This window comes from Salvelinus namaycush, chromosome 12, assembly GCF_016432855.1.
Source record: "Salvelinus namaycush isolate Seneca chromosome 12, SaNama_1.0, whole genome shotgun sequence".
Taxonomy (NCBI): domain Eukaryota; kingdom Metazoa; phylum Chordata; class Actinopteri; order Salmoniformes; family Salmonidae; genus Salvelinus; species Salvelinus namaycush.
This window is the reverse complement of record NC_052318.1, coordinates 12,282,209-12,297,409: the sequence shown is the minus strand read 5'-3', so window position 1 is coordinate 12,297,409 and position 15,201 is coordinate 12,282,209.

The following is a 15,201-nucleotide window of genomic DNA, read 5'->3' as shown; positions in this document are numbered from 1 at the left end:
GATAATTAGTAAAACATTACTGCACCTGAACTTGAAACTGAGAATATGACAATTATATTTTCCCTTAAAGCTTTTAAGCAATTAATATAATGCGTGCAATAATTACATTTTATTTTCAGTAGCTAAATAAGGAGTTAGGCATATCAGTTCCAGCTAAAACTTGGATTGGAATCTGTGCCTTCGCGTAGCAATACATTGTAATTTAAGTAATCTTCTGCTGTATTTTTCGGGGTATCTGTACTTTACTATTTATAGTTTTTAATTACTTTTACTTCATTCAAATCAATCAAATGTATTTATAAAGCCATTTTTAAAAGCACAAAGAAAGGTGAAACAAACCAAGGTGTGACAGTGCCCCACCCCCCCTCTAGGGATGCCACCTGGCGCATACCTGGTTGACCGGGGTGCCGGCAATGGAACTCAGTGATGAGGGCTGGATCCAGGATGTTCCTACCGGGGACAGGAAGAGGTTGAAGGAGGCCAGCCGGAGCTTGCTGAGGAGTCTTGTTCTGAGCACAGACGATGCAGGCGGCGAAGAACGCAGAGAAATTCCAGAACCATGGTGGGCCACCAAAAGCATTGTCGCACAAAGGCCAGGGTCCGACGGGAGCCAGGGTGGCAGGCAAGCCTGGAGGAATGAGCCCATTCCAAGACTAAACATCCCGTTAGCAGGGCACCCCCCCGGTTCGGCTGGGAACGCTGGGCCTCACCTGGATCTCTATTCCCCAGACAATGGTAGCCGCCAGGCACAAGGTAAGAAGAATGATCTCAGGGTTCGAGGGTGTAGAAGCGAGGCAATAGCGGTGTGAAAGTGCGTCCGGCTTAACATTCTTAGACCCCGGGCGGTAGGAGATGGTGAAGTTGAACCGGGTGAACAACAGGTCCCATCGAAGATATTCCAGGTTCATGTGATCCGTCCAGACTATGAATGGAAGTTCCGCCCCCTCTAACCAGTGTCTCCACTCCTCCAAGGCCATCTTCACGGCGAGTAGTTCTCGGTTCCCCACATCATAATTCCTCTCCGTGGCGTTAAGGTGATGGGAGAAGGTTCAGGGATGCAGCTTAAGGTCCAGGGCAGAATGCTGGGACAGGATGGCAGTCATAAGGTCGATGCGGAGGAAGCAAAGTGGCCCGGGCCTTGCTGAAAACCTCCTAGGATCCTGAGATCCTGGTACTCCGTGGGAATGCCGGAGAGGTCCGAGGCTTCTTCCGAACCCACAGGAAGACATCCCGGGGCAGGCTACGCCGACTTCAGGCAATGGCCATGGCAGAAGAGGCTCCAGCCCACGATAGTACCAGCAATCCAGTTGATACTGGGATTGTGGAGCTGGAGCCAAGAAAACCCCAGTACCATGGGAACCTGAGGAGACTTGATGAGCATAAACTGTATAGATTCACTGTGGTTCCAGAACAAATGCAGGTGGATAGGAGTAGCATTGTGGGTGACCCTACATATAGAGTGCCCATCCAGTGCTCTAGCATCCAGGTGGCTGGAAAGGGGCTGAGTGGGGATGCCCACCTCAGACACCAGGGTAGTGTCCATTAAACTTTCGTCGGCCCCAGAATCAATGAGAACACGGAGAGATTTAGACTCGTCACCCCACTCAGAAAAATGACAACTTGTCCGTGTAGACCAATTTGGGTTTCCAATCTCTCCAAAAGAATGTGGTGATCGATGATGTCAAATGCAGCACTAAGGTCTAGGAGCACGAGGACAGATGCAGAGCCTTGGTCAGAAGCTATTAAAATGTAATTTACCACCTTCACGAGTGCAGTCTCAGTGCTATGATGGGGTCTAAAATTGTTTATACATTGTATACATTGTTTGTCTTCAGGAAGGCAGTGAGTTGCTGTGCAACAACTTTTTCTAAAATGTTTGAGAGGAATGAGAGATTCGATATAGGCCAATAGTTTTTTTTTTTTTTTCTTGGTCAAGGTGTGGCCTTTTCAAGAGAAGCTTTATTACTGCCACTTCTAGTGAGTTTGGTACACATCTGGTGGATATGGAGCCATTTATTATGTTCAACATAGGAGGGCCAAGCACAGGAAGTAGCTCTTTCAGTAGTTTAGTTGGAATAGGGTCCAGTATGCAGCTTGAAGGTTTAGAGGCCATGACTATTTTCATGAATGTGTCAAGGGATATAGGATTAAAAAACTTGAGTATTTTCCTTGATCCTAGGTCCTGGCAGTGTTGTGCAGGTAATGTGCTCGGGTAATTTCTGTATACCAGGGAGCTAGTTTCTTATGACAATTTTTTTGTTTTTAGGGGTGCGACTGCAGCTAGGGTATTACGCAAGGTTAAATTTAGTTCCTCAGTTAGGTGGTTAACTGATTTTTGTACTCTGACGTCCTTGGGTGGGTGGAGGGAGTCTGGAAGGGCATGTAGGAATACTTCACTACATTCCTAAAGAAAATAATGTACTTTTTACTGCATCTATTTTTCCTGACACCCAACAGTACTTGTTACATTTTTAATGTTTAGCAGGACAGGAAAATGGTCCAATTCACACACTAATCAAGAGAACATGTGGTCATCCCTACTGCCTATGATCTGGCGGACTCTCTAACACAAATGCATAGTTTGTAAATAATGTTGGAATGTGCCCCTGGCTATCCATAAATGTTCAAAACAAGAAAATGTTGCCATCTGCTTTGCTTAATATAAGCAATTTGAAATGATTTATACTTTTAATACTTAAGTATATTTTAGCAATTAAATTTACTTTTAACACTTGAGTAGATTTAAAACCAAAGACTTTTTGAATTTTACTCAAGTAGTATTTTACTGGGTGACACTTTTACTTGAGTCATTTTCTATTATGGTATCTTTACTTTTACTCAAGTATGACAATTGGGTATTTTTCCATCACTGTAAACATTGACAGTTTCTCAAAATGTAAACAAAAAACATATTGATAGTGAAGTGGTACTCCCTGTTCTCCTGCATTCTTAATAAATGTAAGTAAAGCAGCGCTTTGTTAGGGAGAACAACGTCAAGAAAAGTTTTGCTAGCTAACTAGCTAGCTGGCTAATTTTAGCTAGCTAATTATAGCTCTCTGGCTAATCCTCCAAGGACATTGTAAGTACATTTTTACCTGTTGTTTCTAGCTAGGTAGCTAACGTTTTGACATTTTGATATCTGTTTAGTCAATGACAGTAAATGTGTGTAGCTATGTGTGTGTTTCTTTCTCTGTGTGTGTGTGTGTGTGTGTGTGTGTGTGAGCATGAGAGAGAGATGATAATGACAATAACTTAAAAGGTCTGCACTTTTTGGGCAATACGGACTTTCAGCTCCCTCCAAAGATTTTCTATTGGGTTCAGGTCTGGAGACTGGCTAGGCCACTCCAGGACCTAGAGATGCTTCTTACGGAGCCACTCCTTAGTTGCTCTGGATGTGTGTTTCGGGTCGTTGTCATGCTGGAAGACCCAGTCACGACCCATCTTCAATGCTCTTATTGAGGGAATTAGGTTTTTGGCCAAGATCTCACGATACATGGCCCCATCCATCCTTCCCTCAATACGGTGCAGTCGTCCTGTCCCCTTTGCAGAAAAGCATCCCCAAAGAATGATGTTTCCACCTCCATGCTTCACGGTTGGGATGGTGTTCTTGGGGTTGTACTCATCCTTCTTCTTCTTCCAAACACGGCGAGTGGAGTTTAGACCAAAAAGCTCTATTTTTGTCTCATCAGACCACATGACCTTCTCCCATTCCTCCTCTGGATCATCCAGATGGTCATTGGCAAACTTCAGACGGGCCTGGACATGCGCTGGCTTGAGCAGGATGACCTTGCGTGCGCTGCAGGATTTTAATCCATGACGGCGTAGTGTGTTACTAATGGTTTTCTTTGAGACTGTGGTCCCAGCTCTCTTCAGGTCATTGACCAGGTCCTGCCGTGTAGTTCTGGGCTGATCCCTCACCTTCCTCATGATCATTGATGCCCCACGAGGTGAGATCTTGCATGGAGCCCCAGACCGAGGGTGATTGACCATCATCTTCAACTTCTTCCATTTTCTAATAATTGCGCCAATAGTTGTTGCCTTCTCACCAAGCTGCTTGCCTATTGTCTTGTAGCCCATCCCAGCCTTGTGCAGGTCTACAATGTTATCCCTGATGTCCTTACACAGCTCTCTGGTCTTGGCCATTGTGGAGAGGTTGGAGTCTGTTTGAATGAGTGTGTGGACAGGTGTCTTTTATACAGGTAACGAGTTCAAACAGGTGCAGTTAATACAGGTAATGAGTGGAGAACAGGAGGGCTTCTTAAAGAAAAACGAACAGGTCTGTGAGAGCCGGAATTCTTACTGGTTGGTAGGTGATCAAATACTTATGTCATGCAATAAAATGCAAATTAATTACTTAAAAATCATACAATGTGATTTTCTGGATTTTTGTTTTAGATTCCGTCTCTCACAGTTGAAGTGTACCTATGATAAAAATGGCAGACCTCTACATGCTTTGTAAGTAGGAAAACCTGCAAAATCGGCAGTGTATCAAATACTTGTTCTCCCCACTGTATATCAACGAATTGGCGAGGGCACTAGAACAGTCTGCAGCACCCAGCCTCAACCTACTAGAATCTGAAGTCAAATGTCTACTGTTTGCTGATGATCTGGTGCTTCTGTCCCCAACCAAGGAGGGCCTACAGCAGCACCTAGATCTTCTGCACCGATTCTGTTGGACCTGGGCCCTGACAGTAAATCTCAGTAAGACAAAAATAATGGTGTTCCAAAAAAGGTCCAGTTGCCAGGACCACAAATACAAATTCCATCTAGACACCGTTGCCCTAGGGCACACAAAAAACTATACATACCTCGGCCTAAACATCAGCGCCACAGGTAACTTCCACAAAGCTGTGAACGAGCTGAGAGACAAGGCAAGAAGGGCTTTCTATCCCATCAAAAGGAACATAAAATTCGACACACCAATTAGGATCCGGCTAAAAATACTTGAATCAGTTATATATCCCATTTCCCTTTATGGTTGTGAGGTCTGGGGTCCGTCCGCTCACCAACCAAGAATTCACAAAACGGGACAAACTGTCACGCTCGTCGGAAGAAGACCAAGGTCAGCGTACATTTTCTTTTATTTAGTAAAATGTCGCCAACAAAACAAGAAATAACAAAAACGACCGTGAAGCTTACAAGGGCTATAGTGCCCCTAACAAAGACAACTTCCCACAATGACAAAAGGGAAAAAGGCTGCCTAAGTATGATTCCCAATCAGAGACAACGATAGACAGCTGTCCCTGATTGAACCATAACCGGCCAACACATAGAAATACAAAAACATATAAATCAGAACATAGAATGCCCACCCCAAATCACACCCTGACCAAACCAAATAGAGACATAAAAAGTCTCTCTAAGGTCAGGGCATGACAAAATGATTTTTCTCTCCCAGAGCTCACTGGGGGGAGTGAGCCTCCCCGGGGGGAGTGTCACCTGACAGTCCAACCGGCCTCACAACTGCAGACCACATGTAACCACGCCAGCCCAAGATCTCCACGTCCGGCTTCTTCACCTGCGGGATTGTCTTAAAACAGCCACCGGACAGCTGATGTAACTGAGGAGCATTTTGGACTGTAATAAAGCCCTTTTGTGGGGATTTTTTCCCCTGATTGGCTGGGCCTGGCTAGCCAGTGGGTGGGCTTATACCCTCCCAGGCCCACACATGGCTGCGCCCCTGCCCAGTCATGTGAAATCCATAGATTAGGGCCTAATTAATTTATTTAAATTGACTGATTCCTTAAATGAACTGTAACACAGTAAAAAAATTGAAATTGTCAAATGTAATATGTGATATTTGGCATTTCATTAGGATCCCCATTAGCTGTTGTGAAAGCAGCAGCTACTAATCCTGGGGTCCACACAAAACACAAACATGACATAATACAGAACATGAATAGAAAATAACAGCTCAAAGACAGAACTACATAAAGGTAAAAACGGCACACATAGCCTACATATCAATACATACACACAAAATATCTAGGTCAAATAAGGGACAGGCATTGTGCCTGTTAGCTGCTGTTTTATCTGGGGGGGTATTCAAAACCATCTTTGCTGTTCATTTGAGCAATTTGAGATGGAAAGGAATTCCAAGCAATAATGGCTCTATATAACACTGTACACTTTCTTAAATTTGTTCTGGATTTGGGGACTATATACCCTTGGTGGCATGTCTGGAGGGGTAAGTATGTGTGTCAGAGGTGTGTGTAAGTTGATTATGCAAACAATTTGGAATTTTTAAAACATTCATGTTTCTTATAAAAAGAAGTGACACAGTCAGTCTCTCCTCAACTCTTAGCCAAGGGAGACTGGCATGCATAGTATTTATATTAGCCCTCTTATTACAATGAAGAGAAAGGTGTGCCGTTCTGTTCTGGGCCAGCTGCAGCGTAACTATGTCTTTTTTTGCAGTACTTGACCACATGACTGGACAATAATCAATGTATGACAAAACTAGAGCCTGCAGGACTTGCTTTTTGGAGTGTGGTGTCAAAAAAACAGAGCATCTCTTTATTATGGACAGACTTCTCCCCATCTTTACAACCATTGAATCTATATGTTTTGACTATGACAGTTTACAATCTAAGGTAACTCCAAGTAATTTAGTTTCCTCAACTTGTTCAACAGTCACACCATTCATTATCAGATTCAACTAGAGGTCTAGAGTTAAGGGAACGATTTGTACCAAATACAATGCTCATGAAAAGAGGAATTTGTGGCGGTGTTGAAGTAGGAAAATGTGATTATTTCAAGCCCTCGGACAATTTGCTATTTGTACACTACTGCAGTATTGCAAACACATTGGCCAAAATGGATGTATGGCCACCTAGTGATATTAAAATGCAAGGGCAAGAGTAAAGTCCTTCTCAGCAGCGGCATATTTGTTCAAAATAAGTTACATTTCATTATAATTATAATTAACAGGGAGAGAACAACACAGCGATTATAAGGTAAAACCAATCTAAAACAAGTGTAATTTCTATTTATAATTCCTTTATCCAAACGGATTACTCCTTTACACTACCGTTCAAAAGTTTTAAATTATAATTTTTTAACCTTTATTTAACTAGGCAGGTCACAAATTATTATTTACAATGACGGCCTACAGCAGCCAAACCTGGACACCCTGGTTGGCGTTCTGCATCAGATGACCTTGCCAATTGTGCGAAGCCCTATGGGACTCCCAATCACAGCTGGTTGTGATACAGCCTGGATTTGAACCAGGGTGTCTGTTATGACGCCTCAAGCGCTGAAATGCAGTGCCTTAGACCGCTGCGCCACTCGGGAGCCCAAGAAACAACAAAATAGTGAAGACATCAAAACTATGAAATAACACATATGGAATCATGTAGTAACCAAACAAGTGTTAAACAAATCAAAATATATTTCATATTTGAGATTCTTCAAATAGCCACCTTTTGCCTTGATGACAGCTTTGCACACTCTTGGCATTCTCTCAACCAGCTTCACCTGGAATGCTTTTCCAACAGTCTTCAAGGAGTTCCCACATATGCTGAGCACTTGATGGCTGCTTTTCCTTCACTCTGCGGTCCGACTCATCCCAAACCATCTCAATTGGGTTAAGGTCGTGGGATTGTGGAGGCCAGGTCATCTGATGCAGCCCTCCATAACTCTCCTTCTTGGTAAAATAGCCCTTACACAGCCTGGAGGTGTGTTGGGTCATTGTCATCTCTATGGGGTGCCACAGGGTTCACTTCTTGGGCCGACTCTCTTCTCTGTATACATCAATGATGTCGCTCTTGCTGCTGGTGAGTCTCTGATACGCAGACGACACCATTCTGTATACTTCTGGCCCTTCTTTGGACACTGTGTTAACAACCCTCCAGACGAGCTTCAATGCCATACAACTCTCCTTCCGTGGCCTCCAACTGCTCTTAAATACAAGTAAAACTAAATGCATGCTCTTTAACCGATCGCTGCCTGCACCTGCCCGACCGTCCAGCATCACTACTCTGGACGGTTCTGAATTAGAATATGTGGACAACTACAAATACCTAGGTGTCTGGTTAGACTGTAAACTCTCCTTCCAGACTCACATCAAACATCTCCAATCCAAAGTTAAATCTAGAATTGGCTTCCTATTTCGCAACAAAGCATCCTTCACTCATGCTGCCAAACATACCCTCATAAAACTGACCATCCTACCGATCCTCGACTTCGGCGATGTCATTTACAAAATAGCCTCCAATACCCTACTCAATAAATTGGATGCAGTCTATCACAGTGCCATCCGTTTGTCACCAAAGCCCCATATACTACTCACCACTGCGACCTGTACGCTCTCGTTGGCTGGCCCTCGCTTCATACTCGTCGCCAAACCCACTGGCTCCAGGTCATCTACAAGACCCTGCTAGGTAAAGTTCCCCCTTATCTCAGCTCGCTGGTCACCATAGCAGCACCCACCTGTAGCAAGCACTCCAGCAGGTATTGGCTCTGGTCACCCCCAAAGCCAATTCCTCCTTTGGCCGCCTCTCCTTCCAGTTCTCTGCTGCCAATGACTGGAATGAATTGCAAAAATCTCTGAAACTGGAAACACTTATCTCCCTCACTAGCTTTAAGCACCAGCTGTCAGAGCAGCTCACATATTACTGCACCTGTACATATCCCATCTATAGTTAAGCCCAAACAACTACCTCTTCCCCTACTGTATTTATTTATTTATTTTGCTCCTTTGCACCCCATTATTTCTATTTCTACTTTGCACATTCTTCCACTGCAAATCTACCATTCCAGTGTTTTACTTGCTATATTGTATTTACTTTGTCACCATGGCCTTTTTTTGCCTTTACCTCCCTTATCTCACCTCATTTGCTCACATTGTATATAGACTTATTTTTCTACTGTATTATTGACTGTATGTTTGTTTTACTCCATGTGTAACTCTGTGTTGTTGTATGTGTCGAACTGCTTTGCTTTATCTTGACCAGGTCGCAATTGTAAATGAGAACTTGTTCTCAACTTGCCTACCTGGTTAAATAGAGGTGAAATAAAAAAATAAAAAAATAAAATGGTTCTGTTGAAAAACAAATGATAGTCCCACTAAGCGCAAGCCAGATGGGATGGTATATTGCTGCAGAATGATGTGGTAGCCATACTGGTTAAGTGTGCCTTGAATTCTAAATAAATCACAGACAGTGTCACCAGCAAAGCACCCCCACACCATAACACCTCCTCCATGCTTTGCGGTGGTAAATACACATGCGGAGATCATCTGTTTACCCACACCGCGTCTCACAAAGACCTGGCGGTTGGAAACAAAAATCTCCAATTTGGACCTCAGACCAAAGGACAAATTTCCACCGGCCTAATGTCCATTGCTCGTGTTTCTTGGCCCAAGCAAGTCTCTTCTTCTTGGTGTCCTTTTAGTAATGGTTTCTTTGCAGCAATTCGACTATGAAGGCTTGATTCACACAGTCTCCTCTGAACAGTTGATGTTGAGATGTCTCTGTTACGTGAACTCTGTGAAGCATATATTTGGGCTGCAATTTCGGAGGCTGGTAACTCTAATGAACTTATCCTCTGCAGCAGAGGTAACTCTGGATCTTCCATTCCTGTGGCAGTCCTCATGAGAGCCAGTTCATCATAGCGCTTTATGGTTTTTGCAACTGCATTTGAAGAAACTTTCCACGTTTTTGAAATGTTCTGTAATGTCTGACCTTCATGCCTTAAAGTAATGATGGACTGTCGTTTCTTTTTGCTTATTTGAGCTGTTCTTGCCATAATATGGACTTGGTCTTTTACCAAATAGGGCTATCTTCTGTATACCCTCTACCTTGTCACAACACAACTGATTGGCTCAAACGCATTAAGAAGGAACAAAAATTCCACAAATTAACTTTTAAGGCACACCTGTAAACTGAAATGCATTCCAGGTGACTACCTCATGAATCTGTTTGAGAGAATGCCAAGAGTATGCAAAGTTGTCATCAAGGCAAAGGGTGGCTACTTTGAAGAATATAAAATATTACTCCAAATCTTAAAGACGTGTTCATTAAAAGTATATGCCTTTGCTCACTAAGATTTAACAGGACCTGATTAACTGGTCTACCCTACCAAACTCTCTTTTTGGCAGAATGAATGTCCTTCCTCAATTTCAAAATATCCCCTGCAATCTATCTCAGTCGTTTTTTTCAGAAAATGAATGCCAATACAGTATATCTAAATATATCTGGAACAATAAGAAATCTAGAACCAAATTTACCAAACTAATTAAGCCGAAGGATTTAGGAGCAGTCTCTTTGCCAAATCTGCAACTATATTACCGGTCTGCTCAGATCAAACACATGATTAGTTGGTGCCTAGACAGACACCACTCACTTTGGGTTTGGATGGAATCAATAGCATGTCATCCAAGTGCATTAGCCTTATCTGACAATTATCTGACAGTACATAATACACTCATAGCTTTGGAAAGATGCAAGGACGTACTTGCAGATTCCAGACCATATATCACTCTGGTCACCGATTGCCCAATTTGTAAGTCGCTCTGGATAAGAGCGTCTGCTAAATGACTTAAATGTAAATGTAAAATGTTAATCCAGATTCCCCCCCCCCCCCCCCCAAAAAAGGAGTATTGGACTTCTGGACTGGAAGACGAAGGGTATTGCTGACCTTACGTCTTTATTTACTCCGGACACTCTTAAGTCGTTCCAACAGATAAAAACTGAGTTTGACTTACCCAACAAATCTTTTTTTAGGTACCTACAACTTAGACACTTCATAGAGGGTCAGAAGAAAGTTGATGAACTATACAGACTACAGACACAGGAGGCAGATGGTTGGAGTCTTACAATGTTTATTAATCCAAAGGGGTAGGCAAGAGAATGGTCGTGGACAGGCAAAAAGGTCAAAACCAGATCAGAGTCCAGGAGGTACAGAGTGGCAGACAGGCTCGTGGTCAAGGCAGGCAGAATGGTCAGGCAGGCGGGTACAAAGTCCAGTAACAGCCAAGGGTCAAAAGGACTAGAAAAAGGAGAATGCCAAAAGCAGGAGAACAGGAAATCCGCTGGTTGACTTGGAAACATACAAGACAAACTGGCACAGAGACAGGAAACACAGGGATAAATACACTGGGGAAAATAAGCGACACCTGGAGGGGGTGGAGACAAGGACAGGTAAAACAGATCAGGGCATGACAGTTTTCAAATGACTGAAGTTGAAATACTATTTACGAATCCTACTGTTCGGAGAGGTTTATTCTCCGACATATATTCTATTTTATTGAACAGATGTGCCTCATCCTATGATGCGTTGAGACATGTTTGGGAGAGAGACATTGGACATGCATTCTATCTGCGAAAGGGTCTACCCCAAATGCACCTCCATAAACATCCAATAACTATATTTCAATTTTTTAATAGAACCTACTTTACACCTGTCCACCTTCACAGAATGTTTTCCAATGCATCATTTATGTTTCAAATGTAAACAGGATACTGGCACCTTCATGCAAGTTTTTTGGTAATGTAGCAGAATCCAGTCTTATTGAAATTATATTCATTTACACATCCAGAAGATCTTGGGTAGACAATTTGCTTTTTCACCTTATATTCGCTCTACTTTGATTGTAACGTTGTGTTTTGACTCTGAACATCTGTTCAATACCTTTGTTTACTTAGCCAAAACAATAATTGTAACTATGGTCCACACCTGAAGTACCATCTGCGAGAATGCGGCTTTCTCAAGCTTCTGCTATTCTACCCCTAGAGAAACTTAACTTTTATTTACACCAGAAATCTGATATATTTAGGATAATCTGGTCTCCATTGTGGTCCTATGTAGAAAACCTATCAGTTGGTGTAGCACTTGCGAGGCACAGCTCAGCATACATTTAAATAATTGGCAAATAATTGTATTTTTATTTTACTGGAGTGATGGTACAGTGACAGCATCTGATGGTCATGGTGCTTTCAAGACTGTCACGCCTGCTCCCGCTCCCCCTCTGGCGCTCGAGGGCACCAGGTTGCCCATCATTACGCACACCTGTCACCATCGTTACATGCATCAGCGCTTCTTTGGACTCACCTGGACTCCTTCACGTTTTTGATTGCCTCCCCTATATCTGTCTATTCCTCAGTTTCATCCCCGTGTGAGCATTATTGTCGTTATGTTTCCTTGTCCAGACGCTGTCCTTGTTTCGTTTCATGTCCATTATTCATTAAATGTTCACTCCCTGTCCTCACAAAGACAACTCGGAATAAAACAAGATCAAATCATGACATCAGTTATCTTCAAGTCGGAAAGTCGGAGCTCTAGAAAGATGCCCAAGTTTCCAACTTGGAATTCCGAGATGGATGACCGTTCAAAAGGATTTTTCCCAGTCTGATCAAATTTTTTTCTGAGTTCCCAGTTGTCTTGAACTCACTGAAGTCAGCTATTTCCGAGTTCCCAGTTGTTTTGACCATGGCATTATTCTCAGCTGTGAGACTGACCAGAGGGGACACCTTCTTCCACCTGATGGCGAAACTCAAGTCAAGTCAGCATTTGCCTCATGCACAAATTCATGTTGTTCCTATGACCAGAGAAAGTGAAATATGAATTGATAATTTATATGAAAATAGACATGACGAGCTGCTAATAATAATAAAAACAGAAGGCTTTCAATACACTTGTCTACTCATTCATTGCAGCTGTAGCGCGAGTGGAACTAGGGAGAAGCTAGTTCTGTTTTGTGATAGTGTTGAAAAAAAGTGTTGACAGTGCAGAATAAAAACTTAGGCATGAACTCATTCATAAAAACAGCAGCTCTGCAGTATTCTTTGACAGTCTCTCTGGTCATTGTTTTAAAAGTTACAAAATATCAGGCTAGTATTAAACTTTACTGTGGCCGTGGTCCCTGTAGGCACAGTGATTTGTGCTATCCGATTGGCCAGCGCAGTAGACACACTCGATTTAGCCACAGATCTGCCAAGTAGGCAGAGTTTGTCTTACAGACAAATGAAATGGTTCAGAATGGGAACACTTTGCCTACCCTTAATTTTAGCATTAAAAGACTCCAAAAAATGGCCAATAATATCAGGTCTAGTACCATCGTTGGGCCGCGGGTGTGAAAGATTCAGCAGACTGCTGGCATTACACATCTGGCTAAAAGACTACTGTATCTCTGCTGGAGTCACTTTTATTGATAACTTTGACAACTTCTGGAAACAGAAGATACTCTACAAGAATGACGGAGTCCATCCAAATCATCTTGGCTCCTGGACTCTGTCCACGCATTTCAAGGCTGCGTTGAAACAATGACTGGTAAATGATCCAAGACCAGCTCAGTTAATCCCTACCATTGTGACAATGAGTCTTCATAATGCTGCATCAAATGTACAGTACATGATCTTAGGGGCATTAGCAAACACAATGTAAGTAATTTAATTTATGTACCCCCAATTGCACCAAATATATCTGTTTATCCTACAGTTATTGTAAGCAATAATCATGAGCCTATAAAACAGAGTTACACTGTTAGCACTGAGGCAGTGTGCAATAGTAGGAAGACCACTTTATACAGCTCACCCTGCACTATCAGCTCCAATGTAAATAACATGAGTAAGTCTACCTCTGATAAGCTTCCCAGTAGAGCATTAAAAACAATCAAGCAACCCAGAAAAGTGCTAAAAATATCCCGTATTAACATATGTAGCCTAAGAAACAAGGTCCATGAAGTCAATAACTTGCTGGTAACAGATTTATATTCTGACTATCTCTGAAACTCACTTAGATAATACCTTTGATGATACATTGGTAGCAATACATGGTTAAAACATGTTCCAAAAAGTGGTTTTCGCTGTCTATATTCAGAACCACATTCCTGTAAAGCTTAGAGACGATCTAATGTTAAATACTGTTGAAGTAATATGGCTACAGGTTCATCTGCTTCACCTAAAGCCCATTCTTGTGGGAAGCTGCTATAGACCACCAAGTGCTAACAGTCAGTATCTGGATAATATGTGTGAAATGCTTGATAATGCATGTGATACCAACAGAGAAGTATATTTTCTGTGTGATTTAAATATTAACTGGCTATCATCAAGCTGCCCACTCAGGAAAACATTTCAAACTGTAACCAGTGCCTGCAACCTGGATCAGGTTGTCAGTCAACCTACCAGGGTATTTACAAACAGCACAGGAATTAAATCATCATCATGTATTGATCACATTTTTACTAACGCTGCAGATATTTGCTTTAAAGCAGTATCCCAATCCATAGGATGTAGTGATCACAATATAATAGCCATATCTAGGAAAACCAAAGTTTCAAAGGCTGGGCCTAATATAGTGTATAAGAGGTCATACAAGAAGTAGTGATTTGTAGTGATTCATATGATGATGATGTAAAGAATATTTGCTGGTCTGTGGTGTGTAATCAGGAGCAACCAGACGCTGCACTTGACGCATTTATGAAACTACTTATTCCAGTTACTAATAAGCACGCACCCATTAAGAAAATGACTGTAAAAACGGTATTGAAAAATTGCATGGTTGAGAGGGATGAGGCAAAAAGTATGGCAATTAAGTCTGGCAGCCCAACTGATTGGCAAACGTACTGCAAATTAAGAAATCATGTGACTAACCTAAATAAAAATTAAAAATAAACTATACTATGAAACAAAGATAAATTATATAAAGAATGATAGTAAAAAGCTTTGGGGCACCTTAAATTAAATTTTGGGGGGAAAAGCCAACTCGGCTTCTTAATTTATTGAATCAGATGGCTCATTCATCACAAAGCCCACTGATATTGCAAACTACTTTAATGACTTTTTCATTGGCAAGATAAGCAAACTTAGGGATGACATGCCAGGAGCAAACCCTGACACTACACATTGAAGTATATCGGACCAAATTATGAAAGACAAGAATTGTACTTTTGAATTCCCTAAAGTCAGTGTGGAAGAGGTGAAAAAATAATTGTTGTCTATCAACAACGACAAGCCACCAGGGTCTGACAATCTAGATGGAAAATTACTGAGGATAATTGCAGACGATTTTGCCACTCATATTTGTCACATCTTCAATTTAAGCCTACTAGACAGCGTGTGCCCTCAGGCCTGGAGGGAAGCTAAAGTCATTCCGCTACCCAAGAATAGTAAAACACCCTTTACTGGCTCAAATAGCCGACCAATCACTCTGTTACCAACCCTTAGTAAACCTCTGGAAAAAAATGTGTTTGACCAGATACAA